Source organism: Chinchilla lanigera, unplaced genomic scaffold, assembly GCF_000276665.1.
Source record: "Chinchilla lanigera isolate Chin_1 unplaced genomic scaffold, ChiLan1.0 scaffold00034, whole genome shotgun sequence".
In the NCBI taxonomy this organism is placed as follows: domain Eukaryota; kingdom Metazoa; phylum Chordata; class Mammalia; order Rodentia; family Chinchillidae; genus Chinchilla; species Chinchilla lanigera.
In genome coordinates, this window is record NW_004955435.1 from 1,238,153 (window position 1) to 1,252,372 (window position 14,220).

The 14,220-nt window shown below is 39.9% G+C and overlaps 1 long non-coding RNA gene across 1 annotated transcript; it reads left to right on the forward strand.

The window, feature by feature from the left end:
- The first annotated feature begins 5,295 nt into the window (after window positions 1-5,295).
- Window positions 5,296-11,093, forward strand: LOC106148999. Its single transcript, XR_001234854.1, has 4 exons — window positions 5,296-5,391; window positions 9,626-9,730; window positions 9,858-10,044; window positions 10,193-11,093. It is a non-coding gene; the product is annotated as an uncharacterized LOC106148999 (long non-coding RNA).
- The last annotated feature ends 3,127 nt before the right edge of the window (window positions 11,094-14,220 follow it).

Below are 14,220 nucleotides of genomic sequence, written 5' to 3' on the forward strand. Positions count from 1 at the left end.
GTTTCTAGCTTTGTGAAGGTAGGGCCTATGAGGTTTTTCTGATGCCCTGGAAGTGGATGGAAAAAGACAGAACTGTAGAAGTTTATTGTAAAATGTATATAATTTCGGTAGCATATACAGAGATAGGAAAGATGAAGTAAGGTGTAGATTTTTGTGTTTTGCATTGTTTTGTGGTTCTGGAGTGATGTAGAGACCCGAGCTAGTCAATTTTTAGGCCTTCTGGGTATTTTCCCTTTTTGGGCTGTTTATCCTTCTGGATATTTGAGGTGAATACTCCTCATTATATTCATTTTTTTTTTCTTATTTTCTATGGGTTAATTTTATGTGCGTCTGTAATTTTTGTTATGTATATCCTCAAGAACTTCCTAGGATTGTCTGGTGCCAAATTTTCTATGTCCTTGTTTGTTTGAAAGTTTTTTTCTTCTGACATTTATTTGGTAGCTAGATTTTATATGTGTGATTCTAGGTTGGGGAGATGTGAAGCAAAAGGACTCTCACTTAACTCCACTGTTTTTTTATTTTCCTTATGTGAACCCTCTTATCAATTTGATATTATTCCTTTGTAGATATCTAATGGTTCTTTCTGGAAGCTTTTATAATCTCCTTTTTCATTACTATCAGTTTTCACCCAGGTATAAAATTTTACTGTAATGTACCTGAGTGTGGGTCATTCTGCACTGGGCTGGGAGCTCAGTGGAGCCTTTTCTCTGAAGGTGTGGGTGCTCTGTTCAAGGTAATTCTTTTTCACTTTTCCTTATGTAAATTTCTCCCCATCAGTCATGTCCTTTTTCTTCAATTTAATCAGATAGATAAGATCAATCTATGCCTCTTGTCCCCCCCCCCGCAGGTTTTATGCATGTTTTTCTCATGCTCAGAAGCAGTAACATGAACGTAAACCCCAAAACGTTTATTGAATTTTATATTTCAGGTCATATTTTTCTATCCTAAGGGATGCCTCATTCTTTGATTATTTTATCACTGATTATTTTTCTACTGTTGATTTTTTCCATTTTAAACCTTTTTAAAAATTTCTCAAATCTCTGTTCTAATTAAGTTGTTTTGTGAAGACTGTATTTTCTTTTTTCTCTCAGAGCTCACCCCCATTTATCTTGGCCTTTCGCATTTATGCAGTTGGTTTCCCTAAAATAATGATGCTTGATTTCATATTGCACAAGGTTTAAGAACTTTGATCAAGAGTACTGTGTAAATAGGCTGAATCTGGTGAATGGCCCGCAGATGGAGTAGGCACTCCAAGTTCCATGACTTTTCTCTAGGGTTGCAATATTCACCTTAGATGTAGTAGTTCCCAAAGAGCTCACCTAATTGCTTCTGAGAAGAAACCTCCAGTCATCTTCTTAGGCAAAACATCTGACCACCAGTGACTGCGTATGGGGACCCTTCGCTGGTGACAGAGTTCAAATCTTCAGTAAACAAATGTTCAGCTTACATCACTGCTTTCTGGAGTGAATCCATGTCCCCGAAACAAAAGCTTTCCAAAGTGCCTGCTAATCTTAATCTTGGTGTTTCTCCCAACATGTTCTGCTTAAATAGAAGGCACAGTGGATTACACAGCTATTAAAGGCATATGGGTGGAGGAGGAAGGCAGTCATTTAGGGTACTCTTCTTGAATCCATGCAAGCATTTCCACAGAAAGACTAATCTGCCCACTAATCCCAGCCAACCACCTACTGTAAAGTGATGAAAATAAAATGACAGGTATTTAATGCCCTGAAATGGCTTAACCCCCAGTGTCTTGTTGGATAATGCTCTGTGCAAAGTAATTCTAATTGTGCCTGTTGTTATTAGGCTGTTAATATTACTAAATTTAATACCAATACCCACTGAGAGGCAATGGTTATTTTTCATGGAAACTCCGTGGTTCCAGTTTGTACCAATTGGATATTAAATAACTCTCAAAAATAACTCACAAAAAAGGGCAGGAAGAACTAATTTATGTGTCATAAATTGGATAATATGTTACCATAAAAGCTAAAAGCAACTGAATATGTTTAATGTTCATGGAAGGAAAATGTCTTTGAATTCAACTAGTTTGACTAAATTCTGTTTAAAAAAAAATAGGTGGAGGTAGAGGGATGGTACTAAAATTAAACAAATTTCTAGTTGTGTGTCTCCAAAGAAAAATGTTTGACTAAAATATCTCTCTTGAAGCCATTGTTTGTGTATCTAAAAATAATATTACCTGTAAGGAGGCTTCCATATATACTTGTTCTGTAGGAAACCCTGGGGGCGAAAAGGAGACTTTTACTAAAGGAAAAGGTAGCCTGAGAGTTGCCTCAAGGCAAAAGCCATTATACACTTCTCTTCCGTGCCTCAGACAAGCGAAAGCAGTTTCACACGGATGCACATCAGCCCGCAACTTGGCTCTCATTAGCCCTAAGTCTGTGGAAATCTTCAGAAGCTTGGATCACCCCACCAAGCTCATTAAGGGTTTAAAATTAGGAATTCTTTTCACGAGGAGCAACAGGAGTTCTGTCTGCAGCACAGATATGGAGCCCGGAGTCTTTGTTAGGTTAACAAAGTGCATTGAAAGTGCCCACTAGGCCTGGTTGGCTGTCCTTGATAGCCCAGATTTTACACTGGGCTCTAAAAAGGAGCTCTGGCTGCTTTTCCCAAGTCCATTTACATTCTAGAGGCTGGATGTCTGATCCTTTTAAGATATACTTTTAATCCTAAATCTGTTTGTTGACTTCCTATTTTTGAAAGTGTTTGGGGTGGAGAGCACATTCAGTTATAAGGACTGAGTATGCTAAGTAGTGAAAAAGATATTCTTTCAAGAGATAAGGATGGGGGCTGGGGATTTAGCTCAGAGGCACAGCGCCTGCCTGCCAAGCATGAGGTCGTGAGTTCAATTCCCGGTACTGGAAAAAAAAAAAAAAAGAAAGAGATAAGGATGCAGGGATGCTCTTCAATTCAATTTCACTTTATAACAATGCTTAGACTTTTCAAATCCTCTGAGTCTAGAAGGTAAAATAACCTGGACTCTCTTGAATGTAATTAAAGCCACAAAATGCACAAAGTCTTATTTACGTGAAATTAAAGCACATATCTATGGTGTTGAGGCTTAATAAAGTGATTCCATTTAATGCATTCCATATGACTTGTGAGACTCTGAGAAGCAGAGCGGGCAGCGGGGGAGATCGGTTGCATTCATTCGCAATAAAAAGATACGCTAAAGAAAACATCTAACTGGTAGCCTCAGCTCCGGGCCGTGGGTCAGCCAGCGTCTGCAACCTGGTAACCCTGCGACTTGGTTTCCTCTATTTCCTATATTATCAGGACAGTGCAAAAAAGCCGCTGTTCTCATTATAAAACAATGCTGTAGTAAACAAAATGTCAGTCTGTGGCCCGTTACCTCATAGGATACAGGTGTAAATCTTAAAGAGGGCATAAAGTTCAACTTGCCTTCAGCGTGGAAAAAAAGCAATTACTTAGCTGTTAGGACAAATCCTAATATCATTGTTAGATAACTCTAATAGTCACCTGATATCTGGCAATTGTTATAAATGAATTTAAGATACATTTTTAAATCTCAAATTCAAATCATATGGAAATAACATAAGTTATCATAAAGGCATTTTGAGATAATTCTAAATGTCAATTTAGCATATTTCCATATATTGGTTTTCTAAAGTGAATGAATAGCTTCTCTTAGGAGGTAAATGTCATTTGGTCAAATGAAAAGGACAATCATATTTAAAGGTCAGTTAATATACTGAAGTAGTTGTAGTTACTAGTGTTAAAATCTCACTATATTATCTTTAAACAAGAGAACCCTGCTATTTTGACTAAAATTATGCACAATAGCTTGGCTGTTTATCTTCTTTGCTACCATTTTTATTAGCACATTGATTTTCTGGTATTATTGTCCAGCAAATCCCACTAGATTATTGATTATTGTTTTGTACAGTAAATCCTAATGCCACATAGATTTCAGTGGCAGTCTTCATTTTTTCCCTCTCTTCCTTCCTTCCTTCCTTCTTTCCCTCCTTTCTTATTCTTTGTGATTTGAAAGAACTAATTTTTGTCTTTATAGAAAAGCAAATGCTCTGGTAGAATCAGAGAACTAAGTCTTAAAAAAAAAAAAAAAAAGAGAATAATCTGAACACTCAGCTGTATGCAGCCATTCCTAGGACTGGCTTCACAATCTTGCATTATGAGAATGCCATAGTAACCACTGAAACTACCTGAGGTTTTTTTGCTTACAAAATAGGATACCATTGCAGAAAAAAGCTTTTGGCATTTTTCCCTACTTTACTCTCAATGTACACGCACTCTGTTATGGTTTATATCTAGATGCCCCCTCTGAGTCACACATGCTCCTGCGTGGGGCTGTGGGGAGGTGACTGGGTCATGGTGGCGTGGTGACAGTGGATTAGTTCACTGGTGAGTGATAGCTACACGTGATGTGGGCAGTGAAGCCTGATTGGAGGAGGTGGGTCCCTGGGGGCGTGGCCTGGAGGGTCCATCTCTTTCCTGCATCCCTTGATTTTCTCTGCTTTCTGCATGCCATGCCTTGAGCAATTGTCCTCTGCCATGCAGCTCTGCCTTGGAGCCAGCTGACTGTGGACTGAAACCTCTGTAAGCTGTGAGCCGTAATACACCTTTCCTCCTTTAAGCTGTGGGTGTCAGACATTGTGTCTTAGCAACAAGAAAGTAGCTAAGAGCACACACACACACACACACACACACACACACACACAGGCTTGACTTGCTGTTACTTCAGACTGGTGGCTACAAAACAATTTTATTAGGATACAGAACTGGTTTTTATCAAAAGATATTTTTAATATTTTATTTTTGAACTGGAAATGTTATTATTTAGTAATTATTTCTACCACTAAAACCATGAAGATAGAGACGATACTAAGAACTTATTTAAGCATCTCTGTCCAGACAACCCTTTCCCCCGGTACCAACAACAGTAAACAGGCTCATACAATGAATAATTTTAGCAACAGGGGTTATCTGATCATGAGATTGCTTTTAGCCAAACTTTCCTTCTTTTTCAATACTTGTCCTCATGCTACATTGCCTTAAAAGCGGCTCCAGCCATTCACAGATGGTGCTATGGTTTAGACCGACAGTCTCCCGCAAACCTAGCACACTGAGCCTTTTGGAGGGTGACTGGACACAGGGTGCTACAGCTGACTTGCAGTTAGGAGGTGGGTCCTGTCAGAGGAGCTGGGCCACAGGGGTGTGCACAGAGGGTGTGTTTCCCTTCCGAATTCTTCCCTTCTCTTTCCTAACCTCCACGGCATAAGTAGCTGTCCTCTGCCAGGCGCTCCCATCAAGTTCTTCCAGCCTGAAGCCAGCTGTGGACTGCAGCCTCTGAACACTGTGAGCCGGGATACACCTGTCCTCCTCACAACTGTGAGTATCGGGCGTGATAAGTCACAAGGCACCCCCCCCCCCCCCAGGGGAGATTTAAGCTCTTTTATTAAGGAGTTAATAAAAACTGCTTCCTCTTCACCTGTTCCCCTCCAGTTCCCCTCAACAAAAGCCAACCTCGCCCTCGTCCACCTTGGCAGAACCAGACATTCAACTCTGACAAGTGACACCCCCACTCGGGCTGTTCTGGCCCAGGGACACCCCTTCCTGGAAAATGTCCTGGCCCACAGACAACCTCCCCCCAAAAAGAACAGCTTAAAAATCCCATGCTTTGCTCAGCTCAGGGCTGTCCTAGTCTGCTGGGCAGCCCACCATGCGGCCCCCCGCCCCAATAAAGACACCTCTCGTGTCGGAAGACCTGGTCTGGTTCTGTGTGGGTCTCAGCCCTGTCATGTCAAGGTGTTTAGTCCAAGCAGTGGAGAACATGATGAAGACCGGAGAGCGCAGTGGTCAGCAGGCAGGGACAGCTGGCGGCCGCAGTACGTTTTCACGGTTCATCAGAAGTCAGCATAAACACTAAAATGTCCCTATGATATTCTCTTCTATTCCTGCTCTTTCTGATTTGACACCTAAGTCCTGGACTATGTCATAATATTTACAGCCTTCGAATTGGACCCAATTGAAACTTTAGCATTGTTTCTTAAATTGGTAAAAGTAGGAGTTGGTGAAAGGCTTTGTTTTGTTTCACAGGTAGGTGTGATTTTAGACCTACCTGTCTAAATTTTACATCTCATTGGCTGATTTCTTTCCCTGTAGCCCAGAAAAAACTGGGATTCTTTCTGGCCAATACATTACAGCACAGGTGAAGAGATTTTCAGATAGTTAAGGTCCCCAATGAGTTGATTTTCTGGTATCAAAAGAGAAAGTATGCTATGTGGCCCTGCTTTAGGTGAAAGTTCCAAAGGAGGGACTGGTCAGCTCTGGACTTCAGAGACTGTACCGTTGGCCTTGGAGAGGCAAGCTGCCCTGAGGTGTGCAGTTGTGAGGAAACAAGTTCAGTGGCAACAGCTTGAATTTGAAGCGGCTGGAGTCTCGGGTGAGGACATATACCTGCCTGACACCTGGGCTGCAGGCTACTAAGACCCTGAAGCAACTCAATCATGTCTGGATGTGTGACTTGCAGACACTGTAAGAGAACACATCTCTTCTTTTGCGCCACTGAATTAGTGGCAATTTCTTACTCAGGAACAGAAAACTACTCCAATAGAACATTTTCACCTGAGTCGTATATGGGAAAGTAATTAATATTGTACTGATAAATGAGCTTGGGAATTCTTGAGAGTTCTATGAGGTCTTCCTGGTACAACTGCCCATTGATTACAGAGCAGCCCCCAGTCAACAGCGAGGAGATCTGAATAGTGTTCTTGGATTGGTTACTTGCAAACTCCCCACGGAGTTTATGATTTGGTGTATTTGTGGTTTTCACAAAATTGTGGGGGTTTCTGTTACAGCAACTATTACATTTAAAAAAAAAATCTGCAAAAGGCTGAGGCCAGGAACTCTGAACCATGACTTTGCAGGGGTATACTGTAATTATTCTCATTTGAAAGGTAATTAGATAGTAGCCATTAGAAATTATTAATGGCAGTAGTGATTATATATATAGGATATATATATCCTATACATATCATATATATCATATATATATCATACACTGAAAAAGAAAACTAAACCACTTTTAGTTGAAAAACTTAAATGTCACCATGATAACGGAATAATTAACTTAGAAAAGCTAAACATCTCTTTATCACTAGTTTACCCACCCTTGTTATTTTAGCACCTGGCTCTTCCCTGTTGTGTACATAGCAAGCCATGTCTCAAAATACACATTTAATGTAGCAGAGCTCTTCTGTCCTTACCTAATCCCATAGTACCCTGGGTCAGAGGGCACAGCTGCCTGGGAGCTCCTCGTGCAAAGTGGTGTCACTGCAGAGTAGTAGATGGCCAGTCAGTACTGACAATCAGCATTGAAAGAATGTAAATATTGAAGCTTTGGAGATAATAGTTAATCAATGGCAAGAACCTAAACTTGGGTTTTCTGCTTGTGATTTGCATGATGCATATTTTTATTCAGATGAACTAAATCAGATATCAAATTGTGGAACATCACTAATGCATGCAGGTATTGGGTAATGTAAATACCTTTGTCTGGTTCAATGGAAAAGGGAGGATTTTCAGTCAGATGAATGAGCATTTGTTTATGGGTAGCTCATCAAACTGGTAAACCACTTATTTAGCAGAATATAATGCCATTATTTGTAGTGTCAGCAAAACTGGGTATGAGGCAAGTGAATGAGGCTAATCAGGCATTCTCCTCAGTACAAAACCTAGGGGAGGGTCCTAGCAACAATCACAATAAGTATACTTCAATGAATATTTTTAAATATCAACTAAGGTACCACATTTTTAAAAAGGAAGCATCCACAAGAGTGCCATGCTGGTCCACATTGGAGCCAAAGGCGAAAAAGAAAAATCAGTTTCACTCATTCTGTTTTTAAATTGCTTGAGTTTAGTCAGCATGGATTCTCCCATCATTTCTGAATTTTTTAGATACTGACTTTAGATGGTGCTTATCTTGATTACTGTATACTTCAATTTTGTGCCTAAAGCAAGAGCCTCAGCCAGGTTCTGGCCATATGTGAGAGCTATTATTTTTTCAGTGTTTTGGCTAACTTAGAAGCAATAGTTCTCACTCTTCTTAGTTTCTCAAAGTTTGGGGTCAAAATTCTGTATCATATATTTATGACCAACAGGCTTTCAAAAGGATGCCAAGAATTTTCATTGATGGAAAAAATAGCTTTTTCGAGAATTACTGGTGGGACAACTGGATATCCACACACAAAAGAATTAATTTGGACGTCTTCCTGATACTACACATAAAGCTAACTCAAAATCTATCACAGAGCTAAATTAAGAGCTAAAAGTATAAACTTCTTAAAAGGAAACAGCAATAAACCTTTGTGGTGTCAGCAAAGGCGAAGACACCTTAGATCTAACACCAAAACAAAAGTGGAAGAGGAAACAATGTTATCAGAATTCAAATTTCTTTTATTACAAAGGACATTATCAAGAAAATTAAAATAGAAAAAGGGGAAATTATTTGCAAATCATATATATCAATGGACTGGTATGCAGAATATGGAAATAATTCTTACAACTCAACAAGAAAAACATTAGCTCAGTTTAAAATAGCGCTAAAGGATGTCAATAGACATGTCTACAAAAAGATATCAAAGTGACAAATAAACAGGAAGAAAACATTCTCAGTATCATTGATAGTTAAGAGGACATGTATCCAATCCTGTGGAAGCATCCCTCCCCAAGCACCAGGATTCTACAATCGAGAGGGAAGCGAGTGTCAGCCTGTATCAGGGCCGTCATACACTGTTAGTGGGGATGTGCAGTGCGGCGGCAATGTTGGAAACAGGTTGATAGCTCCTCAGAAGGTTCAACAGTGGATTACTGTAGAATCCAGCAACTGTAAGGAAATGAAGCCATCCATCCACACCAAAAGTTGTACCCAGATATTTATAGCAGCATTACTCAAAAAAGCCAAAAGATGGAAATAACCCAAATGCCTATAAACTGACAAATGGATTGACAAAATGTTGTGTATGCCCAAAATTATGTGACAATAAAAAAGAATGGAGTACTAACACAACTTTGCAACACAGGCTTTGAAAACAGCATGCTGACTGAAAGATCCCACTCAATTCATAAGGAATTATATTATGAATCCATACACAAGGTGAACAGGATGGACAAATCTAAAAATATGGAGAATGAAAGTAGATTAGTGGCTGTCAGCGTTTGGGGCCAGTGGGTAATGAGACATTATCACTAATAGAAGCAGTTTCTCTTTCAAGTGATGTTCCAAAATTGTAGCATTGTTTGTGCAATGCTGAGTATACTATCATTGAATTGTTTACTTTAAATGGGTAAATTATATGGTCTCTGAATTATGTCTCAGTGAAGCCATTAAAATGGTTAATGCCAGGCACAGCTATTGCCAGCCTCCTTTCCCCTCCTTTGGGTGAGCCACAAGCAAAGGCTTTTGCAAAGGGCTTTCTTCTGTAGGACAACCTATGCCAAGCCGAGCTGGACAAAACACAAAATGATAGTATCTCCACAGGACAGGACAAGTGATGCGATATGATTTAAAAGATATACTGTTTCCCGAACATTTTCTACTTTCCATTTCCTCCGTTTATTCAAGGTGTAGAGTGACCTGTAAACAACAGGATGAAGGACTGAGGAGGAGGAAACCTGCTGGGAAGACTCACCTGGTGAAGAGCGGGGCTCCTGTCCTCAGTCTTTAAAGGTGAACCCTAGAGCTGAATGCGGGTTTGGTTTTGTTTTGTGTTTGTTCTGTTTATTTTTTCCAGCTCTAAAACTGATATCATACGATAGATACTGCTGGTGCTAACTTTGATTTTATCTTTATAAAGGACTCATGTGGCAGCCAGCGCTGGGTAGAATGGAACCTCTCTGAGGTCTAACATTTCTACTAACTGCAATTGTTCGCCTTGAAACTGATAAATCATATCTTAAATGATGCCAAAAAATGAAATTTTTTTTAATCTGAGATTATACCATTCACTTTATCAACCACTCTGGAATCACCGATTTTGTTCAGTGAGTATTTCTTTGTAAGGGTCAGTAATTATAACTGCCTCGCACTTACATCACAGCCTGCACTACTGCTTTGTTATTTTAATCTAAACTCATAGTTTCAATGCACTGCACTAAAAGTGTGCTAGGTTTTGTTTTGCTTTCTTTTCAGAGGATGGAGAAATAGCCTGAAGCCTGAAGTCGTTCAGATTCATTTTCAAAGCCTGACTGGGAGCCGCTTTGGTCAATCAGAAAGCAACAGAAGTACAACAGACTTCTCAGGGGGTGGCAGGAGATGGGTGGGAGGTCAGTCACCGATCTCCAAAGCCACCTCCCCTACTCAGGAGGCACAGATTCAAGCCCAGCAAAGGCAGAACTTTGCTTCTCTAGTGACTATCTAACATTAGTGCACATTGGCTGTTCTCAATGTTCGGTCCCCTGAGCAAGGACAAAATGACTTAGAGAAGTCCCACTACCCCTATGCCAATAGTCATGTGCCTTAAAATGTTTTTTTTTTTTTACTCACTTCTTTACTGTATATACCAAGCAAGATAAAGAATGAGATTCCATGTAATGAATTACACAGTGTGCAATGAATACCACATCATTACTGGCTGTTATATTGAGTCTACCTTCATTCTTTAAAATGTCCTCAATGAGCAAGAAGGTTTTAGAATGGAGAATGACCCCCATCCATTCTCACGTTATATAAAGAACACAACTAAGGGCAGGGCTAGGTTTGAATTTGAGACATTATTCAAAGATAAACCAAAGTCTGAACATCAGGGATCCAGAGGGGTAGTTGCTTCACAGTACAATACAAGGGAAAGGGAATTAAGAACCATCTGCATTTAGTATCCTTTCAACTGCCATCATGCCACACATTGCAAAATGGCTCCATGGCAAATATTCAGAAGAAGACAGCTGAAGCACTCCTTGGTAAGATATTGTCTTTTTGTAATATCCATTTAAAGGGAGCTGCAAAAGTAAAGGCAGATGTGTAATATATGGTTGGCACCATTTTTATTTTCTTATACATCTTGCCACTGTCTGGGGGCAATGCTCTAGTGACTACTGAAATATAATAGCTGCTTTTTCTCTCAGTACACAATTTGACAGCATTTATTCTTTCCTTCAGTGAACATAATTACTTCACATATGGAACCTGTGATAGCCTACAGGCATCTGAGAGAAACCAGAATCACGCAATCTGTCCCCTTTGCAAGCTTAATTTACATTCACAAGTGTCATTTTATTAGGGCTGGCATCATGTAGAATAAAAATTACAGGTCAGCTATGCCATGTCACTGGGAAATGTGCTTAAGTCAATAATGTGGTATGATTGCATTTGGGATAATTTTACAAGAGAGATCTCACAGGAGGAATCTGACCCTTATTTCTTAGTTTCTAGCTTTACTACTACCCACAAGGTAATTCATTTAGAAATAAGAATTGAAACAAATAGTTTAGCCCGCTGTAAATATTAGTGCTGTGTGTCATACCCTGCAATAAACCTCTGTAATGACATCTGCAATGTTAATGGACACGGGAGGTTCATCTTTCTAGCTTCTCAAAGTGGACATGTTTGGTTTTGTACAACCAAAATGGCACTGATCATAAGATTGTACTCTTTCTCTTGGTCTGGTGAGGGTGGAATTTAAGGAGATTGTGTTACTGACCCTTTCCATAATAAGTAACATGGCATTATGGGTTCATCAGATGTTCCCTTGGAACGAGAGGTATGAGGCCTGGGGTAGACAGTAGATTAGTGATTGCTTCTCTGAGAACAGGGAACAAGTCTTGTAATTGGAGGTTGGCTACCTACCTTGATGGTATAAAAAATGGCTTTAGCATGAGAAATTAGAGGTTAGCAAAATATAAATCATGACTGCTTCATGAGACCACATTCTTTCATGAAATGTATACTGTGATAAGTAACAGAGCATAAGTCTTAGATGGCAAAGATAATATACACTTCACTAACCCACCACAGCCGTGACCACTTTCAGCACGCATACTAAACCCTCCCAGCTTCATCTCATTGGAGCGATACACCAGCGTGGATGTCAGCGGCTCAATTGGAAACCAAACTTCAGTGCGTGGAGGGGGAACGGTACGGCACAAGTGCTCAGACCCAAAACTAAAAGCAGAGTCACTGAAATCTAAACAAGCAAGAGAAAAAACTGAGAAGGTCTGTGAATAGTTTTTATTCAAGCTAGGAGAGCAGTGTGAACCATAGTAAGCATTAGGATTGTATATCAAATACAATTTTTGAAGAATATTCACGTCTCACTCCACCTTTAGAATTGCCTTACTTTAAGGTGATTTAACTTTGTAAAGTTTTACTTTTATCAAACCATACTGTACACGTGGTCAGAGAATCTAACGGCAGAAGAGAGTGCGTGTGGAGAAGCTGTCTCCGCACGTCACCGAGCAATGTACCCTACCCCAAAGCAGCAGCACCTTTTAACTGCTCGTTTAGTTCTCGTTTTAAATGCCATTGTACTCACACTTGTGCCTCTTCTGACATATTTGACTTGTCAACTTTAGCAATTCTTGATTATCTTACTGCTTTAATGTTATTTATGATTACACCTAAAAATTGAATACTATTTATAACATTTAAAACCATTGAAATTTTATGAAGGAAAAGTTGTTCTATTTGTTTATAAAACACCATTACACATGTCATGCAGTGATAGCTATGATTTAGTAACTAGTGTGACTTAGGCTCTGGTTAATATGAAAGAAACTCTTTTCTTCACATTTCCATCTAGTAAACAGACAATATATACTCGTTCTGCTGCGCTTTGTCCATTGCTAATGAAGTCTCTCAGCACAGGGTCTCCCTCTGCTTTGGAGTGGACATTGATTAAGATCACCTCCCTTAGATGTTTCCCAGTGTCATGAACCAATAAATTCTCTTAAAGATGTAAGTCCATTTCACTTGAAACTTTTGTTTCTTTCAACCCAAGGCATCCTGCTTGATTTAGTTAATACGCACTTTGAACCCCAGTTATAAATTCTGATCAAAAAGCTTATTGTGTTAGTCAGCTTTCTATCATTGTCACAAATTACTACGATAAATCAACTTATGAAAAGGACAGGTTTTGGGGGGCTTGGCTTTGGCCGTTTTAGTCTATGAGCGGTTGGCCTTGTTGCCTAGGGCCTGTGGGGAAGCATTCCACCGTGGCAGAGCCTGTGGCAGAGGAAGCCCAGTCCCCTCACAGCTGCCAGAAAGCCAGAAGACGGCAGGACTGCGGTCCCAAAACTCTTCAGAGCAGCGCCTCGCTGACCAGAGTCCTGCCTGGTCTCCGTCTCCTAAGCCCACTGCCCCCAGTGTCACTAAGGACTAATCTTTGATGCCGGGGCTTTTAAGAGGCATTTTCAATCCAAACTGTAGTGTGCACACTTATGATTCACTATGTGCTAGAAGAGGGTTTAGATATCAAGGAAATCTTGTCCTCAAGGATATCACTGTTTATTAAGAAATCGAAGGGGCTGGGGATTTAGCTCAGAGCACAGTGCCTGCCTGGCAAGCGCGAGGTTGTGAGTTCGATCCCCGGTACCGGAAAAAAATTTAAAAAACCAAACCAAACTAAAGCAAAACAAAAAAGAAATCAAAGCAAATATATGATTAATACAACAATAGTACAGAGGAAGGGAAGCAACAAAGGCTTCCTGTGAAATTAATGGGGTGAAAAGGGGGAGAAAAACTTTGAAGAAGATATGACGCTTAGACTAGATCTCAAAGGATGAGTCTTCAGTTTTATTTTTCTTGGTGTATGTATGTGACCCTCCCCCAACGCCTTTAAAAAGATCCATCTCCTACTTCCTATTATGATTTTTAAATAAGATCTCATTCAGCTGTAAATAACAAAAGCCAAACTCAAAATGATTTACGCTGAAAAGAAAATTCGTAGTTTCAGTGAACGCGAGTCAAGCTCCATCTCACCCTTCAGACAATGGTGTCCAGAATCTGGTTCCCGTTTCTTTCTTCTGCTTTTCTCTGTATGTGCTATGGACGTAACTACAGGCCACACTCATAAGTGAACTAAGTCAGACCCACATGTGTAACACTGTTGTCTCCTAGTGTAAGGAACTGAAAGAGTAAGTAAAATCCAGAATGTATAGTAGTTATTATGAAAGGGAAGGAAACTGCTCAAAAGGAAGGAACAACTGGGATGAGGGAAAGGAGAA